The 16,003-nt window shown below is 38.1% G+C and overlaps 1 long non-coding RNA gene across 3 annotated transcripts in view; it reads right to left on the bottom strand.

Moving 5' to 3' along the window:
• Positions 1 to 605: 605 nt before the first annotated feature.
• Positions 606 to 16,003, bottom strand: part of LOC125909287 (uncharacterized) — a 70,771-nt gene continuing 55,373 nt past the window's right edge. Inside the window, exons 3-5 of one of the 3 annotated variants that reach the window (XR_007453645.1) lie at positions 14,380 to 14,487; positions 3,768 to 4,378; positions 606 to 2,093 (exon numbers count right to left, since the gene is read on the bottom strand). This is a non-coding gene — a long non-coding RNA (uncharacterized LOC125909287). Of the gene's footprint in view, positions 4,379 to 14,379; positions 14,488 to 16,003 lie in introns of all 3 variants that reach the window. The other 2 variants (XR_007453646.1, XR_007453644.1) reach the window with 2 other exon arrangements.

Below are 16,003 nucleotides of genomic sequence, written 5' to 3'. Positions count from 1 at the left end.
AGATAGTTTTGAACAAAATGCTGTCAGGACCTTGATTCACAAGACATGTAGAAATAAGAAAGACCCATGGAACACTGTGTCCCAACAATGATTTATTATTTCCAGTTTTATGAAACTGAGGTTTCAAGACCTCAGGTGACTTGATCAGTCACAAGAACTTGTATCAAAACATCATTCTAGTGATCTAAATGCAAAGGGAAGTCCATAGTTCTGCCTACCTATTGATAGGATTATAGGTCACCAGAGAATCTTTTGTTTGGAGAAGATTGCCATTCTCTTTCCTCTGATTACATTTTGTTATCTGTGGACTATGCAAAAAACAAAACAAAACCACAGCCTCACAAATTCCAGACTTAATCCACGTGTAACCCCTTGCAATATTTTCAGTCTTAATATCTTCTTCCAGATATTAGAACTGATTTCTCTTTATACTCAGTATCACTTCAATTTAGCTAAAAAAGTTAGCTTTCCAAATATACATAAAATTAGTTTGTATGATTTATAGCAAATGGAAATTGAAGTTGTTAACATTTGAAGAAGTTGTAGAGATTGGATAACCTAAAGGAAAACAATAGCAACAAACTCAAGAAGCCTATATGTTTTCAATAAGGAATTTGTAAAAAGTTTTAGTTTTCTGAAAATGGAACCTTAATTTAAAACCTTCAAGGTTATTTGTTTTCTTTTAGACACTCAACTATTAATTAAGCACCATTTCAAGAATGCACCGTATATTAAAATATAGCACCTTCTCTACATAAGCATCAATGTCAGTGCTATTCAAGAAGACAATCAATGCCTCACTTTCCATTATTGTGAAAGTCACAGTGGAAGTATAACCTTGTGCTTGACGTATGATAAAGGAGCAGAAGGGGTGACCCTTGGACTGGAGTGGCAGAGACCACAGGCCTTGAGTGGAACTTCTCAAGTGGACTGGAATCAGTGGGTTGATAAATAGAAGAAAGGAAGGAGGCTTCCTATCTTCTCTTGTTTATCTTGTTGTCACGAAGCATGATTGTGATTTAATCTTTGCTCTAAATTACATGTTAACTATGCTTACTCTGACATGTTAATAATATTGGGGGAAAAGAAGAAGAATATTCAGGAATATTTGGGCTTAGAAGAATTAGTTTCTAGTAAATGGCACTTTTCCCATCCTTCAACTGCTGTTTTATTGTAAGACAGTAAGTTATGCAATTTCATCTTGTAAAATGGTACTAGACAGCAGAGTAAACTTCAAGGTGTATATGTGACCTTGGGAGAGTTTTACACCTGTACTAATCTACAAGTACATGCACATATGAAGAGAAAGTGTCTTAGCATTTTCACTCAAATACAAACAGAACCATCTACCAACCAGAATGCTTTATCGGTTCCCCTGAACCTAAACGCCACATGCTCCATTCTATATATGGTATATGAAAATTTGGTTGAACTCTACATTAAATTCTACACAGTGCTGGGGATTTATTGAACAAAATTAACCAGTTGTATCCTTTGAATTGTACATGGTGCTCCTAAGGTGCAGATTAAAATATCAGCAAACAATTCCATCATCTGATCAGCTGCCCCTAAATTGTAAAAACTCTATACCAGGTCAGACTTAGTCCTTAAATCCTGTTCATTTCTTATCTGTATGAAGAGAATGAATAAATTTTTCTGCAATTTATATAATGTAACTCAGAGAATTGTTTCTCATTTTCAGGCAATGTGTAATTCAGCAACTGAGTGAAAATGTACTGTATCAATCGTAAGTTCATTATATGAATTTAATAGATGAAGATACTGTGGATACAATCCCAACTCATAGTTCCATAACTGCATAAATCACATCAAATTTTGATTATTTCAAGCGTGCGTAAGAGAGCTAATGCTATAACACCCAGGTGCTTTTTACTTCATTTAAACAACAAAAAAGGATATAAGGCATTTAAAAGAAAGAAGGCATACAATGTTTAGAGATTTCATACTGAGAATCAGTGATTATTGCTCTTCTTTTTCTATTTCCAACGGTGAAGGACATTATCTTAAGAGCATTAGCAGATTTTAGCTGTGAAGGAATAGCCACCTGGGGCCTGGAAAGAATGTCGAAGAAGCTGTGGAACCAAATCATATTGGAGACGTTGAGCCAAAAGAATCAGAAGGAAAGGAAGTCACATAATTAGAGCTGGTGAAGCCCAACATGGGGAGATAAAATGTGATGAGAAAATGGTAGTCTTTAAAATCTTTGAAATAGATGGGAATGCTGACTCCAACACATGGCAGAACAAGGCTAAGAAAACCCTGGCACTCACTCTGAAAAACGTGTATGCATATGTTAAATGGTAATGGAGGAGCCCCCTCTGTGGCTCACCCCAGCTGCAGTGGTTTGTCGTTTTCAATAAAAACTTAATGCCTCTCCCAGAGAATGAGTGCGTGCTCTGGTTCATAAGGGGATAACGCACTGGCCTTATTTCCAATGTCTGACAGATCAGCAAATACACATAGGCACTACTGCCTATTTGCTATTTACTACTACGGTAAATGGCAAGCCATAAAACGCGATCTGTTTAAATTGCATTTTGCAAACAATCCTTACTTCATGCCATACACTCTGCGAAACATTATTATTATTATTTATGAGGTGCAGTTAAGGGTGCCTGGTGCTGGGAGAATTGTGGATTTCTTTTACATTTAATTTTGTGAATGGAAGGGACCTGAAGATTATCTTGTTGGGGACTCTCATTTTATGGTAGAAGAAACTGGAATGTTATAATAACTTGACTATGATCATTCAGATAACTGGAGATGGAGGCCAGCTACAAACATAAGTTCCTAGCATCTTTTTATTTTAAGTGTTGAACTAAAATAGCCATGTTCCTATATTTAAAGCAATTATTCCCAGTGAGTCAGAGTCATTGTCACCATGAATGAGCACTTTGTGCCATTTAAAAAAGGAAGTGTATATATATATATATACATATATATGTATATATATGTATACATATCACTGGTTGTCACAATTTAGGTATTTTGTCATTGAGAACCTTATTAGTCAGGAATAGGTTTTTAAGGTTCATCATGTGCAGTGACTGGGGATTATGATCCCATGTTTCTATTAAGGGGCTAAAATAAAGCATCTCCCTAGATCATGAAAGTAAGACAGAAGATACATCTGTTCTCTGGGATTAAGCAATAAAACACAAATATAATAGATGAGAGCAAAAATGTGTGAAATTTTTTTCAAAAAGGCAAAATATTTCCTGGGCCCTTGAGCCCTGACTGCAATCATATTTCCATAGATTTCAAATCACCACATGTTTTGATGTCATCACTTGACTTTCTGCCAGGCATTTCAAACTAAAAGTGAACTCATGGTTTGTCCGTCCAAAGCAGCTCCTTCTTTCCTTCCTTTTCCACCTTTCTGTAAAAAGCTCCAGTAGCATTCGTATTCAGTGACCAAAATCTAGGTGTTATTTTTTATTTATCTGTCTACATCCTTCATCTCCAAGTCATCAGTACATACTGCTCACTCGTCCTATAAAACATATCTCAAACCATCTTCTTTTTCCATTTCTGCTACCACCACCCTAGCTGGCCCAAACCCATTTCCTCTGTCCTTGACAAATACAAAAACCTCCTGATTGTTTTTCTCAGTTCTACTTGGACCCTTCCATGAATCATTCTTTGTACAGCAGTAAAAGTAATTCTTAAAAATATAAATACGACTTGGGCTGCCTGGGTGGCTCTGTCAGTTAAGCGTCTGACTTCGGCTGAGGTTATGATCTTACCGCTCGGAAGGTTGAGCCTTGCATTGGTCTCTCTGCTGTCAGCATGGAGCCCACTTCAGATCCTCTGTACCCCTCTCTCTCTGCCCCTTCTTTGTGCTCTGTCTCTCTCAAAAATAAACATTAAAAAATTAAAAAAATATATAAATAAGACCACATAATTCCCTTGATGAAAAATAGTGTAGGGCTTCTCATTATATTTGGTACAAAGCAAACGATAAATTTCTTTCCCAGCTTTAGAAAACCCTACAAGATCTCTGTACTACCTATTTCTTTGAACTTCCTCAGTATCAATTTTCCCTTCACCCTCTGAACTCCCATTCTATAGTGCTTCTTAAGTTCCTACAAGAAGTCAAGCCCATTCACCGCTATCAGGCCTTTCCATGATCTAATTCCACTGCTAAGAACTGACTTTCCCTATGGATGTATGGGTGCTTCTAATGGCCATTTAGCTTAAATGTCACCCTTTAGGTCTTCCAGAACCCACAATCTAAAGTACCTGTATAACCTTTCTACTCTTGGGATCATTTTTTTTCCCCAGGATTTCACAAAGAAGTAACAGAGTTCCTTGCTAGAAGCCGCCATCTTGTCTCCCTGTTCTTTCTTCCACTCAGCTGTGGAGGAAATAAGAAAAAAAGTCAGTTGTGAAAAATGCTCTGGAGAAAGTTAAAACAAAGTGAGTAAAGCATAATCAAATAATCACAGGAGCACACCTAAGGCATATGTCATTACACATAATGGTAAGTATTGTGAAGGGCATTATGAAGTATCATGAAGAGTGATATGGTGCATATATACACTCTTCTCAGTGGTCCTACCTGTGACCAATGGGACCACCTATACCTTTGTAGTGATATTGGCACAAGTGCATTAGAGGCCTGTGAATGGTCAGGAACAGCCTAAACCAGTCTTTCACTTGGATTTGTAAGCCATACTTGCATTTTCATTAGCCTGGTGCCTGAACCTATTTTTGACTGATAATGAGGTACCAGGGGCAGGTATCTCATTACTCATTCTCCTGAGCTGTGAATTTTAGCAAGCCTACATGGTTGGGATTTAGAGATTGGATGTCGTTAGCACACAATGGGCCTGATTTCCCCAATGTCCTGAGTTGAAACTGGTTTTATTATTCCTTGATTTTATTATTTTTTTGTAATTACTTTAGGAAATTGTGATGAGTCTATTCTGGATTCCTTTGAGAAGTAATATAATCCCTAAAAAGAGAAGTAAGTTGGTATCAGAAAGAGGAAGAAAGACCAACACACCTGGATTGAGCATTTATTACGTGCCAAATTGTTAGGTACTTGTTACATGTTCCCAAACTACACTGCATATACCTTTTATACTCATTGTACTTCATTTATGTGGTGCTGTGATTAATGTTTAATTCAAAAAGTAGATAATCAGAAAGTGAAAGCATTGGTTTTTCTTTTTTCTTTAACTACCTGGCATTGTGTCTGACACATAGAAAGTGTTGGAATGAAATTGTTGAATATAAAAAATGAACATGTTATTTCTTTTAATAATTTCCATAATTTCACTAAGAGGTAATACCACTACCCAGAGATAAAAAGCTAACATTTTGTTACATAACATTTATATAAATCCTGTGAACAAGTAAAACTGTATCTGTGTAACTCTGTTGAATAGTTGCATAACATTGAATAAAATCTATTACATAAAAATACCAATATTAAATGGTCAGTTCCCTCCTAGTGAAATTTAAATTGCTGCCATGTTTCCACCATTCTAAGTACTTCTCTAGTAAATACACATGTATTTTGTGTGTGATTTAAAATAGTCACCTTATCTTTTAAAATCATTCCTGGGGCACCTGCGTGGCTCAGTCAGTTAAGCATTTGACTTCAGCTCAGGTCATGATCTTGTGGTTCATGAGTTCAAGCTCCACGTAGGGCTCTGTGCTGAGATCCTGCTTCAGATTCTGTGTGTCTGTCTGTTCCTCCCCCACTCACACTACCTCCTTCTCTCTCTCTTTCTCTCTCTGTCTCAAAAAATGAATAAACATAAAAAAATTAAAATTATCCCTAATTTTTAATTTTTTATTGTTATTGTTTTTGTGTTTGCACTCTTTTATCTTCATTAGGCCAGAGAGTGGTTTATCTGTGTTTTGGGTTTTTTTTAAGGAAACAAGTCTGAGATAAATATTTTGGCTATACTGTTTGTAGTTTCCTAATGCATTTACTTGTATGCCAATATTTGATAAATTCCTTCTCTTTTTACTAAATTCTTTGGTATTCTTCTCAGAACTGCTCATGTGACATACTTAATTTACTTCTTCCTTAAAAATAAAAGCATTTACAGCTGTGCATTTGCCTCTAAATAGAGCTGGGGTAACATCTTAAATCTTGATAATTCATGCTCTAAATTTTGGCTTTTGATTTATACTTTGATGCTTTGGTACTTTTATACTTTGATGAGATTGTAATTGAAATAAAACATATGTACAGAAAAGTTCCCACATTATGACTGCACACATCTTATGTCAGAGTGAAGTATTGGCAGTGGAGAGGAATGGAAAGAGAAACAGGTTTTTCCTGCAGATGGACATAAACACTTGGGTTTGTCTTTGCTTTTTCTCAGGACCCAAAACAGTGGCTCAGCTCAGTAGGGGGAAATGGAAAACCTTTGGAGTAGCTGTCATTATCTAATCAAAACCACCTACTCTTTTTTTGTTGTTGTTAAGTGTGATTGAAAGTTAATTGATACAACAATTTCCTTGGGCGTCTACTACTTGCAATTATCAAAGTCAATAACCATAGATCCTTTTACAAGGAAGCTTCAACTACTGTGAAAATTTCATGTTAAATTTTTTTCTTAATATTTATTTATTTTTGAGAGAGAGAGAGAGAGAGAGAGAGAGAGAGAGAGAAAACGTGCACGCCCGCACCCGCGAGCTTGAGTGGGGGAGGGGCAGAATCCGGAGCAGGCTCCAGGCTCTGAGCTGTCAGCACAGCGCCCAACACCTGGCTGGAACTCATGAACAAGGAGATCATGACCCAAGCCAGAGTTGAATGCTTAACCAACTGAGCCATCCAGGCACCCCAGAGATCTCATGTTATATCTTGTTTTGTAGTTATCTGTGGTTGAAGTTTTAGAGGGATTGATATATTATTTCAAGGGATGGAATTATTACTGTCAATTTGGAAATAAAAATATCTTCACAGAGAAAGTAGCTCTTGTGTGCAGGTTGATAATCACCAGTTGAGGATTTCATGATACATATAAAGTTTAAAATATTAAATGATGAAAAATCTGTAGCCTCATACAAAGGATCCAACAGAGAAGAAAAAAATAAGGATGCAGGGCACTGACATTCTGGTAAAAGAAGAAATTTAGATAAAAACAACCCAAAGTTCTAGGCTTGAAAAAAAGTTTCTTATCTTTCTTTAAAAATTGAGAGTAAAAAGGGAAGATAGAATGCCATTTTGAGAGAGAGATGGGAGAAGATACTAGATGCATATTTGTTGCAACAACATGGTAATGTGATTAATGAAAAGTTTCTACTAGGCATAAAGCTTCATTTAATGGCAAGGAATATAGAAATGCACAACTAATGCAGAAAGTGAAGAATATAAGACCCCTTTGTCATTGTAGTCTATCTTTTTTATACTTTTGTAGATTCTCTAAACTCTTCTGAAGTCTCAATCCATGTGTCTGCTGCCCACCCATTCATAATATTACAGAAATTTTCTGAGTGCTGCAGTAATATTTTGGTGAGTCAAAAGCCTACTTGTCAGGAAGCATCTATAATTGTTAGGTTTATTTGGGGTTAATTTCTATTAACAAATGCTTATTAACACCCTGACATGCTAACAGGTAGAAAACACTGGCTAGCTAATTTATATTATTTGATTATATGTTATATTTATACACATTATTATCCTCATTGTATGGATAAAGAAATGGAGACACAAATTTTAGGTATGTCCTCTTGGTACAATGTTGTGAATGTTTTTCTGAGCAGCAGAACCAAAAACCTAACTGAAGATGGATGGAAGTTGACTCAACACACCTGGCCGTGGAATTGTTGCCACTAATGCTTGGCTGCCTGCAAGTATGAGTGCAGAATGTGGGTAGTGCAATCTATTTGGGGTTTGATATAATTTAAGGCAATATAAATAAATGATATGAACATTCAAGTGAGTATTGTAACAGTGAATGGAGTAACTGACCAAAACCTGGTATGAAGGCAAATGAATTTGGAAAAGAGCCACATGCGTCATAGAGATAAAGAGGTAACCTGGTGAGGAAAGAACATATACCACACAGTCAGTGAGCAGATGAAGTGGAGAAATGAAAGGCATGGTCAAAGTAGGGAGATTCAGACTTTTGGATCTTGGAGGTGGAGAAATTTCAAATAATGGCAAGACTCAAGGTAAAGTAAACCAAATGAAATGAACTTGAGGATGTTCAGGAAGTTGAGGGTATGTGAGGTTGGCATTTTAAGGATCATTAACATAGATGTGAAGTTACCATCAGTAATCATGGAGCAAGTGGTGGACTGGAAGTTAAAGTAACAGAGCAAGATGGCATTATTGTTAACATGGTTGAACCATGCACAACGTGACATTTATGGGCCACCCTGAAAATTCAATGAAAACTTCTGGCATAAAAGGGTTTAGAAATAGAGGGCAGCCCTCGATGTCACAAGACTGTCAAAAATTATTAGAGATTTATCATGTGTCAGGCACTGTGCTACACAGTGGAAATTCAGAGTCTGGACTGGAAGCTCATGCATAGGTGGGTGAGTTTCAGGAGTTCAGAAAATGATGGTGAAATTGACACGAGTGTGGTTTAAAAGCAGGGTGACTACCAGCTATACATTGCCTGTGTATGATTAGAAAATCTTGATAACGCCCTGGACCATGGCTCAGATTTTAGACTGTGGCGCTTTAGCTGGATTTCAGCTCCTACATATGGGAAACTTATGTACATGGCACAACCTGCAAAATCAAACTCCGTGAGCCCATATTAATGGATAGCATGGATTTTAAATGAGAAAAGGCATTGAGAGATGATAGAACATCAATGGTGAACATCAATTTAACTGAACTTGAAGTAATTGGGACCTGGTACTCTTGTGTGATTGATAAGTAATCTGCAAACAGCTTGATGGATTGGTTTGACCACACAGACTTGATCAGACTCATTCTATCTATCTCATTCTTTCTGCAGATTATCAAGATAACAAACTTCTCAGAGTTGCATTTATTCTAGAATCAAATGCTGGAAAAGAAAAATTATTTATAAGAAAGCCTGGGAGGAAAAAAAAAAACACACTACAATTCTTGATGGCAACAATAGGGAACTCATTTAGAAAATCAAGTGCACTAATCAATTTATAGCTTCCCTGGTATAAAAGAACCAAGTTATATTATTCATAGGCTAAGCATTTCTCTCTAACTTTTTAAAAATTGTGAACAGATGACAAATTACTGCATAGTAACACATTATGAGGACTGAGCATGCATGTTTATATTTCATTGTTCTAATCTAATCTAACACAACACACACCAAAGTCCCTCATACACACATTTAATGGCATGCATCCTCATGATTTTGCTGCATAGTAATTAGGCATTAGTGATAAGCAGTTCCCATAAATTACTGTAATTAGTATTACTCTTATATCACCACAGCAATTTTTTTTAGGTTTTCCCTTCTAATTTTGTTAATTCTTTAGTATCTATCATCAACACAAATGTCAGCAGTTTCCCTAATGCCATGTGTGACTTAATTACTATTCTTTGCCCAGAGTAAGGTCTCAATTAATGCTTGTTGGATTGAATTGAATAAAATCATCATGTAGTAGCTAACATTCACTATGTATAAGGGAGAAACCTTGGGTTTGCTCTTGGGTGAGGGTCTCTGTGTGCATTTCTCAGGGTCATAGTCTCTTTACTCCTTTGAAAGAGCCTTGAGTTTCAGAAGTTGAAAACATGTAGGTCAGGAAATGCTTGGTTAGAGGACAAGGTGGTGGTCATTGATCACTCACCTGCTGTGTAGCTCAGAGTTCAGGAAATTGGGTAAAGACAGACCTATACATGAAGAGTAAGGGGCAATGACAATGTATCTTCAGTACCAAACATCTTGTTATGTTGGGGTGAGAACTGAGCTAAGAGATTAATTTAGTTCACTAAACTATTGGGACAAGATTAACAGAGGGATGGGAAGAAAGTTGATGATTTAGAAATCCTCGACAGCATCTGAAACAGTCAGCACAGACACATAGTACAAGGTAAGGGCAATTTCTCTTCCGGGTAACCTTGCCCTTGAATGACTACAGAGTTAAGGGAAGAACTCCCTTGATTTCAAAATATGTCGTCTTCTTCTTCTACGAGTAGGAGGCAGAACATTTTTTCTACAGTGTGAGAAAAATAACCTAAGAATTCAAATATCTCACAGAAAACATGTAGAAGTAAATTTCAACCAAATTTGGAAAATGAGACCAAATCTTTTCTTGGATTGTTTAGGATAGGGGACCAGAAAGCAGATGTGTATCAATGGCAGAAGTGCTGGCTGGACAAATACCAATGGCGTCACACAATCTGACATCTTGATGTGCTCGCATCTTCACGGTAGCCATGTATAGCGATGGTACTTAACTGTGCTTCTTGGTAGAACAGAAAAAAAATCACAAGACATAGAATCACTGGGAAGCTCTACTAATTTCTAATCGATGCTGCAGCAAATTACTGACTTAAAGCAACATAAATTTATTATCCTACAGTTCAGTATGTTGGAAATGCAATGCATGCCTCATGGAGAAAAAATCAAGGTACAGTAAAACCCTGGATTGCAAGTAACTTGTTCTTCAAGTGTCCTCAAGATGAGAAAACATTTCTAATAAATTTTAACCTGATAAATGAGCCACATCTTGCAATATGAGTAGTACGTGATGCCAGATGTCACCTGATCACAAATGAACTGATGGTTCCCCTCTCTCTCTCTCTCTCTCTCTCTCTCTCTCTCTCTCTGGCTTGCCAGATTGTAAGTGATCACCAATGCAATGTCACATTTGCATGAAATCCTCCAAAGGAAGCAAAAGTTAAGTGTCTTTGGATAGGTTCTTGGTTAAAGTTGCATGAAAAAAAAAAAAAGATTCCACTGAGCCAATAAATAGCAGTGATTCTGTTAGTGATAATGAAAATGGTCCTAAAAAAAAAAAAAAGAAAAAAAAAGAAAATGGTCCTACACAATAACCCTCCTCTCTCTTGTCTCCCTCACACCAGCCACAAGGTTTTCAAAGATAAGTGCAGGTTAATTTGTTTTTCTTTATATTTTGTATTTTCTTTGTTATTCTATATTATTATTATAGTATTGTCATCATTTTTATATGAATATTTTTGAATTGTGGAATGAATCATCTGAGTTTCCATTATCTCTTATGGGAAATTCACATTGATATACAAGTGCTTTGTCTTACAAGCATGTTTCTGGAACAAGTTCTGCTCACAAACCAAGGTTTTACTGTATTAAAAAGGCTGAATTCTTTCCATGTGGACTCTTGGGATGAATCTGCTTCCTCACCTTTTCCAGTTTCTAGAGATCACCACATTCCTTAACTAGTGGCCTTCCTCCTCCATCTTCAAAGCCAGCACCACAGCATCTTCAACCACTCTGCTTCCTGCGTTCACTTATGTGAACTCTCGTGATTAAATTTAGACCAGTCAGATATTGTGGGATAATCTCCTCATCTCAGTAACAGTAACTTAATCAACCCGTGGAGTTCCTTGTCTGGAAGTAGGATGTGGACCTTTTTTGAGGGGTGCACTGACCATAGGAACTGATTGTCCATCTTGCTCACAAGCACTGAACTTCCTCACAAGGCCCCATGATTTGAAACTTGTGTCAGGACACCCACTCCTCCTCTCTGGAGCAAGCTGCTGCCTCCCCAGCCCCCTGTGGCCCTTTACACGTTATGGTTCATATTCTAGTGGGGATCATTTGCCTGCCTTCTGGCCAGTGCAGGAACAGACTCTTGGTTATGAAGTTCTGAGGAGTGTGTTTGCCATGTTCACATGTCATAGAGTAAACATCATATCTGACTTTTACTGTGACTTTCATAGGCAATTCAGGCTTAGGAAGCATTTCTGTAGAGATTTCTGTGTATTAGGGACGGTTTAAAATGTTTTACATGTGTTAACTCTTCACAACACTCCATAAGGAGAGTGATATCATTAAGACTAGTTTGTAGGTAAGAAAACAGGGCTAGGGGCACCTGGGTGGCTCAGTTGGTTAAGTGTCCAACTCCGACTCAGGTCATGATCTCGTGGTCAGATCCGTGGGTTCGAGCCCGGTTGTCATGCTCTGTGCTGACAGCTCAGAGCCTGGAGCCTGCTTAGAATTCTGTGTCTTCTCTCTCTCTCTCTCTCTCTCTCTCTCTCTCCCCCTCTACTCCTCCCCCACTCACACTCTGTCTCTCTCTCAAAAATAAATAAACATTTAAAAAATTAAAAAACAAAAAATAAAGAAAGAAAACAGTGCCAGGCAAGGTTGAGAAAATTGACAAAATTCACACCTAGTAAATGGCAGACATGGGAATCAAACCTAGTGTGAGTGGTTCTGGAGCTCATGTTGCAAATCACCACAGTGCATATTGCCTCTCACATTGCATGGAGCAAAAGCTTAAATTGAAAACGCAAACACTGTTATAGTAAACTAAAAATGATGCAGAAAAGATGGAGAGTGGGAAGGAGAGTTAGGGGGAGATTTGAGGAAAGAGTGAGCAATGCACACATTCACACACAGTGGAGAGAGAAAGACTGATTGCATAATCTGGGTCACTGAGTATGAGAGGCACTGTGTATGGTGCACAAAGGCACCCACTGTGGGGTTCCTGGGTGCGGACAATATGGCTCATTTGCACCCTGCTACATCTACCCAGAGGGGATGTCTTTTTCTACTTGCACGAAGATGCTATATAGCTAACAGCAATCCTGTTTACAAGCTAGTGAGTGTATGTGAGCAAAATTTTTTTCTAACTAGGACAAATGGATTTATCTAATAGACATTATATTAAAACATTCCAAAAATATGTTTTCTAGTATCCTGTTTGCTACCCGTCAGAATTTCTACAGAGGTATTTAATGGGTAAGAGCTTTGAGCCAATTGTTGTAAGATCTGGTGCCCGTATAGGCCCAGTCTTTTCACTCATAGACTGCTGGACTCCTGACTTGTATGAATCGTTTTCTCTTTTGTAGTTAAGGGCTTACAGATCAAGTTTCAAGTTGTCTGCCTAGGTTTAAAATTTTGTGATTTTGTTTCATTTTGTTGAAACACAAATAGCACTCCAATGGAGAAATGCTGTCTTCTTTCAAAGCCACTTTGAAATACTAAGTGTGATTTTTGCCCCTGTTTAGGCTGTTAGATTTATCAAGTTATTAACTAAAAGATGTCCCATGGAAATCACATTCATCATTGATTTATAATGACTTGATAGCAGAAATTCAATAATCAATGAATTTTAATCCTGAAATATTAATTCTTAGTCACTCATGCAGTAGTTAAAATATTTAACAACCTCATATTGCTTGTGCATTAAAACTGCTCTTTAACACAATGGCTGTTTCTGAAAATGCTTGGATGTTGGAAATAATTGCATTTCTATTGAAGCTATTAGAATGAATCACAATTGGATTTCACATAAAAGTTTTTAATGCATAGATATTTCACATAATATGTTTGTAGGTAAGGGTTCTTCAAATAAAGCTGTTTTGTCCTCAAGAAATTTTCTCTCTGAATCAATTTTACCTCTAGTTAGATCACATATTCTTTCTTTTTTATTTTTGTTTCTTTCTTCCTTTTTTGCTACTTAAAGTATTTTTCTAGGAGTGGGGTGCCTGGGTGGCTCAATCGGTTAAGTGTCCAACTCTTGATTTTGGGGCAGGTCATGACCTCACCATCTTTTTTTTTTTTTTTTTTTAAGTATTTTTTTTTAGCGTTTATTTATTTTTGAGACAGAGAGAGACAGAGAGAGACAGAGCATGAACGGGGGGAGGGTCAGAGAGAGAGGGAGACACAGAATCCGAAGCAGGCTCCGGGCTCTGAGCCATCAGCCCAGAGCCTGACTTGGGGCTTGAACTCACAGACCGTGAGATCATGACCTGAGCCGAAGTCGGCCACCCAACCGGCTGAGCCACCCAGGCGCCCCGACCTCACCATCTTGAGATTGAGCCCTACGTCAGGCTCTGCCCTGGGTGTGGAGCTTGCTTGGGATTCTCTCTCTGTCTCTCTGTCTCTCTCTGTGTCTCTCTCTGTCTCTCTCTCTCTCCCTCTCCCTCTATCCCTCCCCGGTGCATTCTCTTCTCTCTCTCTCTCTCTCAAAAAAATGTATCTATATCTATCTATATCTCTATCTATCTATCTATCTATCTATATCTATATATATATATCTTTAGGCATGTTATAACACTGCTCTAGACTGAATGTTTGGGCACCCTCTCTTCCAAAATCCATGTGTCAAAGTCCTAATCTCTAATGTGAAGGTATTTGGAGGTGGGACCTCTGGGAAGTGATTAGGTCATGAGGGTGGGGTCATCAGGAATAGAATTAGTGCTCTTATAAGAGGGACACAAGAGAGATATTCTCTTACCTCTCTCTCATGTGAAAACACAGCAAGCAGATGTCCACTGTAAACCAAGAAGACGGCCTTCACCAGACACAAGATTAGCCATCGCCTTGATCTTGGACTTCTCAGCCTCTACAATGGTGAGACATAAATTTCTGTCATTTTAGCGATCCAGGGTGTGATAATTTGTCATGGCAATCTGAACTAAGATAAATACTAAGAACCATTGCTGTGGTCGTTTTGTGAAAGCAGGGTGGGCCCCCATCCAAAATTTGGTTTGGGTGGCAAGATGACAATGCCACGTATACACCAAGATGGTATGAAAAAGTTTATTTCTGACATAATGGGACTTTCTCGAGAGTTCAGGGTGGGACCCCAGACTGGTTCAAAATGGCTTGAGAGAACAAAGAAAGGAGACCAGCTTGGCTTTTCAAGGCAGTTAGAAGTGGAGGGCCAGGGTAAGGAGTCCTGCTAGAGATCTGAACTTCCTGCCAAAACCAGAGGAAGGTAGCATCTGAGGCTTTAGCGTGAGCTTCACCAGACGGGGCCAGAAGGAGAAGGGAATGGGGGAGGTTTACAAGCTTTTAAGCAATTGAAGATCCAAAAATGGAGTCAGGCTTTTTATTACAATCCTTTTGAGAACCTATCTGTACAATAGACTTTCCTATCGACTTATAGAAGGAAAGAACAGATTATCTCTTAAAAATAAACGTTTAAAAAAACATTTTCTTTGAAAAATAAAAAATTATATACAGCACAGTATGGAGGAAAAAGCAAGAGTTAGAACCAAATTTGGAATAAAATTTGAATCTGTTGACTGCTTGCTGTATCCACCAGGGTTCGGGGCAGGAAACAGAATCCACTGTGGGTATCTAAAGCATGAGGGAGTTTAATGTAGGGGCATAAGGGCTCACAAAATTGTTAGAGAGGCTAGAGAAACGGGTTGTAGGCTGTACCCTGGAGTGACTCCGAGAGCTATAAGGAGCTGCTCCTGTAGGAGAGCTCTGCTTTTGATGCTGTCTTGCAGTGCTGTGCTGGAAGCCAGCAGACTCTTTGAGCACCGCCACTACAACTCTTCCCAGCATCCTAGAGGCTCAAAATCTCACATTGTCGTGGTTTGACTTGCCAGCAACCAAAGCCGAGAGCCACAAGAAGTTTGCCTCTGTCTCACTGCCCCTGCTCAAATCATGCACAAGTGTATGTAATCAGTGGAAGCTGATTCACATCTAGAACCCTAGCTTGAAGGGGGTCTGAGAAATGTTCATTTGAGCTTTACAAGGTCAAATGGAGGTTGACTAAAACAAACTATAGTCACTTCCCTGTCTCTGTGATCTGGGACAAACATTTGAATTTGAATTTTCTCTTCTCAAAATGTATCTAATACGTATATTGAAAGGCTATCCACGGACTAGAGGTAATGTAATTAAAATATCTAGTATCTGGTAGTTGGCCAAATAACCGGATCTATCATTATGGCTGTGTCTAACTGTTTCAGAATTTTATTTTTTATTTTTTAAATGTTTATTTATTTTTGAGAGAGTGCAAGTGGGGAAGGGGCAGAGAGGGGAACAGAGGATCCAGGCTTTGCGCTGACAGCAGTGAGCCTGATGTGGGTCTTGAACTCACTAACTGTGAGATCATGATCTGA

This window comes from Panthera uncia, assembly GCF_023721935.1.
Source record: "Panthera uncia isolate 11264 chromosome B3 unlocalized genomic scaffold, Puncia_PCG_1.0 HiC_scaffold_1, whole genome shotgun sequence".
Taxonomy (NCBI): Eukaryota; Metazoa; Chordata; class Mammalia; order Carnivora; family Felidae; genus Panthera; species Panthera uncia.
The sequence above is the reverse complement of the archived record's forward strand: the minus strand, read 5'-3'. Positions and strand labels throughout refer to the sequence as shown.